This window comes from Lycium barbarum, chromosome 11, assembly GCF_019175385.1.
Source record: "Lycium barbarum isolate Lr01 chromosome 11, ASM1917538v2, whole genome shotgun sequence".
NCBI lineage: Eukaryota > Viridiplantae > Streptophyta > Magnoliopsida > Solanales > Solanaceae > Lycium > Lycium barbarum.
In genome coordinates this window covers 83,722,046-83,732,737 of record NC_083347.1, presented here as the reverse complement: position 1 = coordinate 83,732,737, position 10,692 = coordinate 83,722,046, and the positions used below count along the sequence as shown (strand labels likewise).

The window sequence follows — 10,692 nt, the reverse complement described above, 5'->3', positions numbered from 1 at the left end:
CTTTTATTTCCAACTATGCATGTAACAGTAATAAGGTTTTAAACATTGTTTAATATATGCTGAATTTACCTCTCTTCTCAAATTAACATTATTTGTCATGTCATATATTCATATTAATTCAAGTAAATGGAGAAATCATAAATTTTTAAGAGTTTTGGGATGGGTTCGAATTAAATATATTAAAATTACATACCACTTCCTCCATCCTGATTTATGTGACATTATTTTTCTTTTAGTCGGTCCCAAAAAGAATGATATTTTTCTATAATAAGATAATTTATAGTTACACAAATATCTATCTCTTATTTTAAAATAAAAGTTTGAAAAAACTCTTTCTTTCTTAACCTCTATGCGTAGTCAAATCCATCACATAAATTGAGACGCAAGGAATACAATATTTTTTTTATTTGGGATATCCTTGAGAGGGGGGCCATAATCTCCCTAATAATGCAACATACAAATGGATTTTGCCTCAAATTGATGGAGAAATGAGAACTCCAATGTTTTAAAAAAAAAGAAAATTAATTATGCCCTTTCAGGCCTTTTTATTTAAATCAACAAAGTCCAAACAAAAAACAATGGGTAGGTCCAAAAGTGACCCAACCCCAAATAATAAACATTGTTGGAATGTAAATCTGGCCCATATGGACCTGACCCATCCCTAATCGAAAAATCCCAATTAGGAAACTTGACTTTGCCCTAAAACTTTCATTTGCTGCTTTTTCGGTCTGTTGTTGTCGACTGCATCCTCTCCTCTAATAATGAAATCTTGATTGCCTCATCCGTTGTTTCTTTGTACCACTTTGAAGATCTTGAGGTAAAATTTCACATTTGTATCTATCTTGTGTTTCTTTTCCATCTCCATTTTTAAGCTCATAATTTTTTTTGTGGGAATTCCGCTCTGTATGTTTAGGGAACACTCGATTGTTCATCTCCTCCATATTGCAACACCAATTGAAGATAAACTCAGGTATCTTGTTCTTACTTCCTCTATTCTTCAGCTGCTTCTCTATTCCTTGTAACTCGTGACATGCTCTTGAGTGCATCTTGTTATTTTCTGTTGATCTGCTTGTTTGTATGATATATGTCGAAATTCCTTTATGTGTTGGAAACTTCGAGACTCATCACACATTTGACTGGTCCATTTTGTGCTCACGAAAATTTGGTCCTTTCCCATCTGGCTTTGTTGTGCTGAAATATGTTAGTGAAATCCCTTAGAGCTGTAACCTGCTATTTTGTTTTTGTTGTGCTTTTGTATCAATTTTTTTCTTTCAGATGACTGTGTTGATATATGTATTTTTTGTTGCACCTAGACCTGCAAAAAAAGAAAACAAAATTAGTACAAAATACAACTATGTTCTCCTCCCATAAGATTTGAACATAATGATAAAATAATCTGCTCCTCTTCTTATCCCTTGTCCCTTCCTTTTGTCACACCCCCTTGAATTCTGTCCATCATCTCTGCGTTAGATCTATCTCCCTTAATCCTCTAGATCTGATTCTCAAATAGGGCACTTGTGATTTATCACTGTTGAGGATCTTTCTACAGATTGACTTCAAGTTATGAAAAGTTTCGCAATGCACTGAGGCTTTATCCAAAGCCTGATTTGCCAAAGCATCTGCCAACTTCTTTCCCTCTCTAAGTATATGACTGAAAGAAACATTCATATTTCTTCTCAACTCAATTATCCCTTCAATCCATAATGCAATGCCCAATGGTGTTACATCTCGGAAATTTTAAGTTGTTGCATTATGAGTAAACTAATGTAAGCCTAAAGTGGACATGAAGTCCTTATGAGATTAAGAAGAGTATTTGATAACTTTAAATGTGTACCACAAGATTCTGAAGTCATATGAATCGGTGGAATTAAGTTCGTCGAAGGAAGTAGAATGTGAGTCATGTTTGGGAAGATTTCGTAACAATTGTGTTATAATTTTTTTAGTAATGACTTGAGGAGGAGCTATAGGGCCCCTTAGATGGTTAATGAAGTGTTACACAAGTGCCAAGAAAGTTCCATAAGGATTGGGAGTCAAACGAACCAAAGAGAACAACTTGTCGGATGGGAGCATTTTGACGGACTGTATGGAATTTGACGGCCCATCAAATGGTGGAGCTCCACCTTGAAACAGTCACAGTAAGGCCTGCTTGGCTGGGCAGTTTTAACGGTGCCTTTTGACAGACCGTAGGAATTTTGACGGTCCGTCAAAGTGGGCGTCAAATTGCCTGATGGGTTTTTAAGTGACGCTTTATATATTTCATTTTATATCATTTGGACTCATTATTTCCCCAAATCAGATTCTAGAACTCTCCAAAACCCTCTCTCCAAGTCCATAAACTAATCCAAGCCAAATCTAAGAGAATAAAGAGATTCAAGTACCGAGAAGCTTGCTAGGGTTTATGGAACTCAAGATTTCCTTTGGTGTTGATGTTGGAGACTTCACTTTAGTGGAAGTAAGTTGATCCAAGGCTTATTCTTGTGTGATTAAGGTAATTTTTTACATTTTTTGCATATGGTTAAGGTTGTTTGATTGTTATACCATGTGGTTAAAGGAAGAAAAGTGAAAAGAGAGTCCAAGTATGAACTTGAGGATATTAAGAGCTATAAGTTAACTTGAATTATTATTCTTGGCATGTTATGAGTATAATCTTGATATGGGTGATACTAATGATGTTGGGGAAGTGTTGTATGTAAGTATATATGGTGTTGTGTTGTAGCTATTGTTATGCATGATCATGAAAAGAAGTTTTGGGGATTGAATGATGCTTAACTTGAATGAAGTCTCTTGATTATGGTATTTTTGATAATGTCGTTGTTGTTTGGGAGTTGTTTTACAATTTGGTAGAAGTAGATGAAATAGGGGAAATGTTGCCCAATTTTCGCTAGCTTACGAATTATACTAGTTTGAACTTAAGGGTGTCTTTGAAGCCTAACCTTGGTATGAACCCTATTAAATGTAGATTTCTCCGGCTTCGGAGGAGAACGTTAAGTAGCTAAGGAGACATAAAGGTATGTAAGGCTAACCCTTCCTTCTCAAGGCATGATCCCATTGTTGTACACCTATTCATGAAATTCACCATGTCTTCCATGACGCCTCCATTTCTAGAAGTGTTAAAGATCCTAAGTCTTGATACTCTCATGATATTGTTGATCTCATCCTACGATAGTTGACCATCTAAGGAAAGATATAGTGATGATAATGTCGATGACACTTATGTACTTCTGTGTATATATATATATGTATGGCTATTTGGTAATACCGAGCTTATGTGGCCGGGTATGATATGTACTGCGCGCACACCACTACAGTTGGGTACGTATAAGACCGAGCCTTGTTATGACCGGGTATGTATAATACTGAGCCTTGTTATGGCCGGGTATGTATGACACCAAACCTACATGGCCGGGTATAGTACTACTATATGTGTATGAGTATGTATAGAAGGTTTTCATTAGAAAAAAGGTAAGTGTGATGAACGTCTCATGAGGTATAAATGGCTCTACTACTCCATGTTATCCTTTATGCTTTCATAGTGTTATTACTTATGCCTTACATATTCATTACATTGTTCGTACTGACGTCCTTTTATTTGTGGACGCTGCGTCATGCCCGCAGGTGGACAGGGAGACAGACTTGACCCTTAGGCTGTTTATTCAGAGACTACTTAGAGGAGCTCCCTTTGATTCGGAGCTGCAGCTGTTGGTACTATTCTTTTGTGTGTATATATATATGGGCATGGCGGGGTCCTGTCCTATCCTTATGATGTTACATACTCTATCTAGAGGCTCGTAGACAGTTGTGTATAGCTAGATATCTCTTAGCCTTGTCGGCTCATATTTTTGTATATCATTTTGATAGCCTTGTCGGCTTGTGTATTTACATATATGGGTATGGTGGTTGACGATGATATAAAAGTGCCTTAGCCTGATGGAAAGTGTATTATTGGTGCATAGAGATTTTAAGTAGGTCATGTGGCTCACCTAGATATGATTGTGGAAGTATAATGAGAGATGCCCGGTGGGTTAGCTCCGGGTGCCTGTCATGGCCCTCCGGTTGGGTCGTGACAAAAGTGGTATCAAAGCAGTTCCTTCCTAGTGTCACGACCTAAACTGATGAGCCGTGACGAGTGCCTGATCACTACTGTCCAAGGACTCCTATGCTTGCATTTACTTCTCACTGACTATCCTGGGCCCATACACAATCTGTAACTGGGTTCTATTGTCTCCCAAACAATCAACACAAGAGACACTGTATTAAGAACTCACGGCCAACACATACATATAAGCATAAATACTTAGAGTAGCAACGCAAGCCGATCAGGCCGCTACATGTACTGTAGAACAAAACAAGCCCCTATGAGGCTGCATAACTTCACGGCTCCACATCACTGTCTATAGACCTCTATAGAATACAGACTGTAGAAGAGACAGGACAAGGCCCTGCCATACCCATATATGTACATAACAAGATAGCATACCAAAAAGGGCTGAATCTCCGGTCCAAATGGAGCTCGCTGGCTGAGACAAAAGTGAGATCCTACTGGTCTGGCTCGCTCGACTGGTTACCTGATCCTGCGAGCATGAACGCAGCGTCCACAAGAAGGGACGTCAGCACGAACAGAGTACTGAGTATGTAAGGCATGAATAATAAGATGTGATGGAAATATAAAACATATCATGAGATAAAAGAGTAACCTGTACATCTGAGTGCTTTTTAAGGCGGATACCATGCATGCTGAGCTTTTCATAAAATCTTTCTCATGCATATGTATCATGAAAGTGCTGCGGAACGTGCAGCCCGATCCGTATGTACATATATAAAATATTGTTGCGGAACGTGCAGCCCGATCCATATATACACATATATAATATTGCTGCGGAACGTGCAGCCCGATCAATATACATATATATAATAGAGCTGAGGAACGAACGGCCTGATCCATTTAACCTTATATCCCGCGTCCGGAACGATATCATAATATACCAACTGATCTGGTGGCTATGCGTCTATAGCGCCTCACCTTTCCCCATATCCCTACACACACACACACAGATATATATATATATATATATATATATATATATATATATATATATATATATATATATATATATATATATATATATATATATATATAATATGAGTGGTATGCATGAGAGCCCAAAGAAAGCTATAACTCTATCGGAGTGACATAAGGTCAGTAACTGTCATGCCACAAAACCTACCCTAGACGTGATTGGCATCCGACGTCATGAACAACATCGGAAGAACCTAAACGACACAATAATAACACTTGAACCCGCCAGGTTCAATATTCACCTCAAACAGTTCATAAATAAATGTAACAAATCATGAATATATGAACTAAATCAGCGGAAGTCTTTATAATTTAAATAATTCAACCAAAACATGATAGTGTGCTCGAAAGAGTTAAACAACAACTCTTCTTCTACCCACATTCGAATGTATACTAAGGAGCTTCTAAGAATAAGGAATAAATGTCTAACTTATCAGGACGCAGCCCGGAAACTAATATAAATAAATGGAATTAAATAAATAGGGTGTCCCACGAATGAATGTTGTTATATCCCGTATTTTATACGTTCGGATATTCCAAAGTGGTCGTGACGAAGAAAAGGGAATGACCATTTTCAAAAAAAATTATTATAATGTATAAGTTGTTGTGAATATTATTTACGAACATTGGTAGTATGAAAATATTGAGAAAGGTTAAGGGTAAAAAGGGAAATTCGCAAGTGGTCAATGGAAATAATGTGGAAGGCTAGGGGTAAAATGGGAATTTCGCCAAGTTCATGAAAATTCAAGAGAAGGCCACATGGTCACATGGTGTGTGGTGTATGCCATATTTAATTAATAAGGGTAATTTTGCATGTGCATGGTTGAGGCTTGTAAGAGAAGACAATTGGTCTTCTTAAATTAATTCCAAGAAAAATCAAGAAAAAGGTGGAAAATTCTAGAGAAAGGAAAGAAGGGGGAACATGTAACCATATTCTTTCTTGAGGGACTTATTCATAAATATAGATAAGTGGAGGAGAAAATTTATAAGACTTTATATATATCCTCACAAGTTCATGAAACTTCAAGAAAAGAGAGAAATGAGCAAGAACAAGGGGCCATGTTTCGGCCACCATGGAAAGAGGAAAAAAAATGGAAGCCATGGATATTGATTGCCAAAAAATATTTCCTTCTTGCATTCCAAGTAACCGGAAGGTTCTCTACAACATGGGGGAATTTTAGGAACAAGAAAATCATTCACTTCTCGTAATTTTATAACTCCAACCAAGAGGAAACTTAAAGGGAACAAGGTAAGAATCAATCCTCTCTTGTGTGTTATGGATGGTTGTGAGCGTTGTAGCATGTAGGAAAGGATGTAATTCATGAAAATATGGAAGTTGTTGATGTGGCCGTGTGGTGTGTGGTTGTGGCCGAATATGTGTGTTATTGTGTAGTGATGATGAACAAGTTTTATCTAGTCCTTGCTTGTTGTTGTAATGTGTAAAGATGAATAAAAATGCATGAAAATATGTGAGTTGTATGTTGGCCGAATATATGTGTGGTGTTGGATTGAAATGATGAATTAATATTATTTAGTAATTTGATTGTCGAGTTGTGGAGTTGTAGATTCTATGATACAAAATGTAGATTTAATGGTTTAAAAGGAATTTATAATTGTTATGGGAATGTTGAAGGGGTTGAAGTGACATGAATGTGGTTTCTTGTGATTATAGAAATGATGTTATTAATATGTAAAATGTTGGTATTGTTGTTGGGAATATTCTTGAATCAAGTGTTGATGTTGTTGGCATAATTGTTAGTGTAGTTGTGGATAATTTGGCCGGGTTACATTCCCGGGTTGCTGTGGATTGGAAATTGGCCGAGTTAGAATCTCGGGGATGACGTAATTACAGGGGAAATGCTGCCGAAATTTCGGCAGACAAAGTGTTTCTTTAAAGAATCAACTCCTAAATGCACTAACCAATGTTTGGTGAACATGACCAAATTGTAGATTTTGGCGGATTTGCAACTTGAATTTGGAGTACCATAAGGAGCGGAAAGAGGTATGTAAGGCTTCACCCTTCTTTCTCTGGCATGTCTTAGACAGAATATGTTGGATATGAGCCTCGGGAATAACTCTACCCTTCGGAACCCGCGCCTAAAGTTTTCTCTTTTTCAATCAGTAGAATTGAACTAAAAAGTGTGCAAAATGTTGGAAGAATTTCCTAAACCTCTAGAACTCGCATAAATAGGACCCGACTACCCTAAAACCTTCACAAGTAACGCCATGACATGTAACATATGTAAATTTGGTACGCCGCCTCATTTGACCCGAGGTGGGCCCATGGTCCCCGGATTTTCCTTATTGTTCCGTTTGATTTATTTTGAAGCAGAATCCAAAGAAACCCTTGATCCGTATTCCGTTCACCGAATGACAAGTACTGTAACTATGCTAATGAGGATACTTCTGTGATGACAATGATAATGATGATGTTAAGAAAGGGAATATGCCTATGATAAGTATGACAAAGATGATTCCATGACTAAGATGATGAATATGATCTTATAATGATAACGATGTAGTCCAAGATGAGAAAATGCCTACGGTAGATGTGTTGGCAAAATGTTCTGCTATGAAAAGGAAAATATGGAAACGTTAAACTAATTCTTGATATCTCAACTCTATTATAGGTAATGACTACTCTAAAGGTCCTAGGTATATGAAACTGTACCCTGTGACCCTATTTGATGTTTTCCTCATAATGACACTGTTCATTGGTAGTCTCGCCTCATAATACTCATTCCTTCAAGGTGAGACAAAGCTACTATGGTTGTTCCATAATGTAATCGGAGGCTACCGACCTTCTGTCACTCCGATGGACACATGACTTTCTTTGGGCTCTCATGCATGCCAATTTTATGACACATGTATATGAATGTGAATATGTATATGTATATGTATATGGGGAAAGGGGAGGGCCACTGTTATATCACCACCTGATTCAGCTGGATTTCGTCCCGGACGCGGGATGCCCGGACGCGGGATATGGGAGAGCCAGATACGGCGTCTGTATATGCGATATATATATATAATATGTTGGGACACTGTTGGGGAGGGGGGTGGGAGAACCGATGTACTCGGCGTCTGTGAATGTAAATAAAGGACACCGTTTCCTGAAATGTTCTGTTTTCTGTATATGTAAATAAGAAGCACCGTTTTTCTGCAAAAGAAACTAAGCATGCATGGCATCCGCAGAAAGGCATTCATATGTACAGGTTAAATCTGTCCCAGGATAATCTCCATATGCCTATTCCGTTATTATTCATACTGTATATTCCCTTATTATGTTACTATTCATGCCTTACATACTCAGTACATTACTCGTACTGACCCCTCTTCTTCGGGGGCTGCGTTCATGCCGCGCAGGTACACCAGCTGAGCCACAGTTATCATAGAAGATGTTCCGGCGGAGTTGGCGGGCTCCACTTGTTCTGGAGTGCTGCCGAGTCAGAGTATATGAGCTATGGTGTTTGTTCAATGTTAGAGACTTTGCAGACAGAGTCATGAGTATAGAGTGTCAGCTTGGTAGACGGCTTCAACCGTCACAATGTTATTACGTTTCATGTCGCGGGTCCCATATGATGATAGACATTACTTATGAAAAAAAAAATATTGGAGGGCTTACCATGTATTTATTTCTTAATTGATACAAGAGTTTATCTATGTAATAAGAGTCAGCGGGTTGGCTCGGCTCCAGATATGGGGTCGGGTGCCCATCACACCCTAGTAAAGTCGGGGTGTGACAAATGTGTCGCCTCACCAAATCAGTAGCAACCGCAAGTCCTTTCTAAACGCCCGGAGTATCAAGAACCTGCTCATCTCCGTTACCTAACATACCATAAAAAAACAACAATGGTATGCCTGAGTACTTCGTACTCAGAGAGTGCCTCGGGGACAACAAGTGATATGAAGATAAAGTACAATAATACATAAAGAAATCAGTCCTGAAAATCATGTGAAAACTAATGTAAGAACAGTTATTCAGTTTGTATATCTCAATAAGAATTATCAAAACCGATTGTAAAGTCTCTTCTCAAGGCACAACTTCAAATATGCCTTTCAATTGATCATAATTAACAACAACAATTCCATGAGAAAAATAAGAATATCACATATGCCAATACAGGCCCAAGAATCAAGCACGTCGAAGGGGTGACCATAGAGGTTCCCTTGTCACAGCGCACCACACCGGAATATGAAATTCAACGGTGGCTATCTTTCCTCCCGAATAGCTAGGCATAATCACACCCCAGGTAGCGAACCCGGAAGTGACCACTCTTCCTCCCGAATGGCTAGGCATTATCACAGTAGGATCCCTAGTGGCTACCCTTCCTCCCGAGTAGCTAGGCCAAACACAACAACAAAGTTCATAGCATAGAAGCCGATTAACAATTTGTCTCAAGTATGTCACACCATCAATTAACATTAAAGTCCATTATGCCATATCGTAAAGATAAATCATTTCAATGAATGTCTTGAAAACATTTACACTTCTTTAACCAAGATTTCGATGTCATAATTCATCATAAAAACATTAATACCAATCCTTAGCCATCATTATTGATTATCTCTTAGAGAAGAAAACCATTATGATTTCATATACGTATATAGAGGATAATACAATCAAGGTTTAATGTGGGCTTGTCCCCTCACGCACAACAACCACAAGCAAAGACATGAATTAGGGTTTTGCATGGGAAGTTCACCTTTTTATTCACTAAAGAACCTTTCAGAAGAAAACATATATCCATGATAAGGTTTTTAAAAGAGAGACATACCTTAGTATGTTAAACAAAGTTTTACAATTCACTTTTCTAGTGAAGAACACCCAAACCGTAGCTTGAATCACTTTAGGAAGAATTATGTTGCAAACCCTAGGTTTTAGTCACAAGAATCATGTTAAGAATCATAGGTTTGATGTTAGGATTGATAATCAATGATTAAGATGTTCTTACCTTAGCATTGGAGCCCTAGAGAGATATTTTCATCCTTTGGGTTTTTGAGAGTGAAAAGAATGGAAGAAAAACTAAAATTAGAAAAACTAAAATTTTGCAACTTATATAATTTCAGCCCGTCAGGCACAATCGACGGTTCAAACGATGGAGCGTCGAACAGATCGACGGAGCATCGATATGCTCCGTCGAGTGGTCTTTGTGCTAGGTCAATTCGACGGTACAAACAACGGAGCGTCGAACAGATCGACGCTGCTCCGTCAAAGTCATGAAATTTCTAGTGAGCAACTTTCTATTCCTTACTTTCTACGGTGCAAAGGACGGACCGTCGAACAGATCGACGGTACAAAGGACGACCGTCAAGCCTTTTTTTCGCGAAACTGTAGTGAATTTTCATTTTGACCATCTCCTATTGGGTCTTTAGCTTAAAGTCATGCACGTAACCCAATATATAATGTTCCAAAGGACTCATACAATGCTTTCACACTCTATACAGATTTGCGGGATGTTACATTATCCCCCCCCCCCCCCCCCCTCCCCTTAAGATTCATTCGTCCTCGAATGAGAATAATAGTCGGGAAAAAGGGCACCAAACACGAGTTGTATTAATCAACAAAATCAATCCATATAAGAATAAATAAAACCTTAACTCATACCTGCAAC

The 10,692-nt window shown here is 38.2% G+C and overlaps 1 long non-coding RNA gene across 1 annotated transcript; it reads left to right on the top strand.

Moving 5' to 3' along the window:
- Positions 1-619: 619 nt before the first annotated feature.
- LOC132618021 (uncharacterized) lies at positions 620-3,928 on the top strand. The gene is made up of 3 exons (XR_009573919.1): positions 620-817; positions 914-970; positions 3,616-3,928. It is a non-coding gene; the product is annotated as an uncharacterized LOC132618021 (long non-coding RNA).
- The last annotated feature ends 6,764 nt before the right edge of the window (positions 3,929-10,692 follow it).